Source organism: Phyllobates terribilis, unplaced genomic scaffold (assembly GCF_046119375.1).
Source record: "Phyllobates terribilis strain yellow unplaced genomic scaffold, ASM4611937v1 Scaffold_1__5_contigs__length_1240528914, whole genome shotgun sequence".
NCBI lineage: Eukaryota > Metazoa > Chordata > Amphibia > Anura > Dendrobatidae > Phyllobates > Phyllobates terribilis.
In genome coordinates this window covers 1,172,413,025-1,172,415,423 of record NW_027362761.1, presented here as the reverse complement: position 1 = coordinate 1,172,415,423, position 2,399 = coordinate 1,172,413,025, and the positions used below count along the sequence as shown (strand labels likewise).

General features: G+C 36.9%; 1 pseudogene; it reads left to right on the top strand.

The window, feature by feature from the left end:
- The first annotated feature begins 420 nt into the window (after window positions 1-420).
- Window positions 421-2,109, top strand: LOC141173064 (forkhead box protein I1c-like; annotated as a pseudogene).
- The last annotated feature ends 290 nt before the right edge of the window (window positions 2,110-2,399 follow it).

The window sequence follows — 2,399 nt, the reverse complement described above, 5'->3', positions numbered from 1 at the left end:
ATTTCAAGAAGTTAAGTTGCTTAACGGATGTTTCATTTCGTAATTTCTTTTAAAATGCTATAATCAATGTAAGAGGTAGTCAAAAGTATTTGAGATTCGCATAGTTCATGTGAATAACTTGCCTTTATCAGCATCAAGTTTTTTTTACTTTTATTTCAGTTTTAATTTGTTAGGAAAAAAGTCTTGAAATGCAGTTGCAGACAGATCCGTACAATAATAAATGGAGAAAAAAAAACACATTGTTCTCTTTCAACCGACCGGTCCAACTGGTTGTTAAGAACAAATAAAACGAAAACACACCAATCACTGGCCTCTGGCAGGGAGGACCACTACTCCAGAGAAGTATAAAGACAGCACTTCAAATCCATTAGGCATCTGTTTTCAGAAAGACTTTAATTTGTGAAGGTGCTGAAGAAGAGCATGAACTCAATTAATCTTCCAGCTCATCAGGAATCTACAAACCTTCATCAGATTCATCCAAAAAGTGCCCAGGAGGCAACAGAGATGGCGGCACACAGCAAAAACATCAGCATGTACCACCAGCAGAACTTATATTCAGCACCAAGGGTGGCCAACTTTGCAATTGGGAACTATCCACCTGCAGCCAACTCTTGCTTATGGCTTAATTGTCCAGGAGTCAACAATATGCCTAGCTATCTTCATGGGAACAACCCAAGCTCATATATGCCACCTTCTTATGGATCTCATAGACAATTCCTGCCAAATTCGTCACGTTGCAGTGGTTCGGATTTTGCTTGGTTATCCATACCTTCTCAGGAGGAACTTCTGAAGATTGTGAGGCCTCCATATTCCTACTCAGCTCTTATTGCTATGGCCATACAAAATGCTCAGGAAAAGAAACTAACCCTGAGCCAAATATACCAGTACGTGGAGGACAATTTTCCATTTTATAAGAGTAAAGTAGGATAGCAAAATTCTATTCGCCACAACTTGTCTCTGAATGACTGTTTTAAGAAAATGCGAAGAGATGAGAATGACCCAGGTAATAATATGACTACAATTATCCTAATTATATTTTTAGTCGCAATAGTATTAGTATTTTCCATCGAGTCTCCCTTGGTTTTGTATTTTAATTTCTTTTTTTTTTTCATTTAAAATGTCAAATCATAAGTTAAATCACTTAAAAATATCTGTAAATATCTTCCAATCTGCAGTTCAATTCATAGAGTTCTTACCCTCAGGTGGCCCAAGTATAGTCCTGTATAGAGCAATAGTACAAATAAAAATTAACAGTTTGGTGGAAAACATATTTTTTCATAAGTGTATTGACTTTTACATCCAACCTCAAACAGGAAGAATTATTTTAACAAAAAAAACTTTTGAAATACTTTAGATTTTTCCCCTAAATTACTAGAAATTTCCCATAATTTTTTTCAGTCATGTTTTTCACTTAGTGAAACAGTAAAAATGTCTTTATTTTCATAGGTTTGTTTTAAGAATCTATACTTTAGTGTTGCTATATTTAAATGTATTTATTGTTTCTAGTTCATTAAATTTGAAAAATAATAATTTTTATTATTTTTACAATGTTTAGGCAAAGGCAATTACTGGACCTTGGATCCTAACTGTGGGAAGAAGTTTGACAATGGGAAATTTTGTCGGAGAAGAAAGCGCAGGTCAGAATCCAACAAGCCTGATGCTGTCTTGGAAAAAGGTGAAGAAGGTGGCAAAGATCTAGGGAGTAAAGTTGGTGATAACCCATCCATGATGACCCCATCATCCCCAGAGGTGAAAGCCTCTTCGAAAGATTGGAATAGCACATTTCCAACAGAAATCACCTCTACTCCCTGTGTCAATAACTTTTTTAGCAGTATGACCTCCTCTTTGGACTCCAGCTCAGTGAACAGGCAGGTGTCTCTGGGGCTGGTCAATGAACTCTCCCAGAGGAACATCACTGGACTAAGCAATGGCACCTCAGCTTCCTTAGTGGATCCATTTGCAGATTTGCAGCACACTATACACCTCAATAGAAGCCCCTCTTACAATTCTTTCACAGGTTCCCATCAAAGCAGTCAATTCGATAGCCATTTTCACAACAATTTCAGTGTCGACAGCTTCATATACTCCAGAGCGGGCACCAAATTGTAGCCCCAGGAGAGAAGTTAGGTAACGTTGGCTGCTGTTGGCGGAGATATTTGTTTTTTAGATATATTTTTTTGGAACTAGTGCAAATGCGCAATATGGAAATTGGACTTGAAAACATCTACTGGGATGTCTTCAAGAAAGAACACATTATATTCACAATAGGCTGCCACTGTTTTACATCTCAGAATTTCCATAGGACTTTTTTTAGCGTTAACGGTAAATGACAATGCAGAGTTATCTGTCATGTACATAGTTTAATATATTACACAATGTGTAAATTTGAGAGAAGCGGG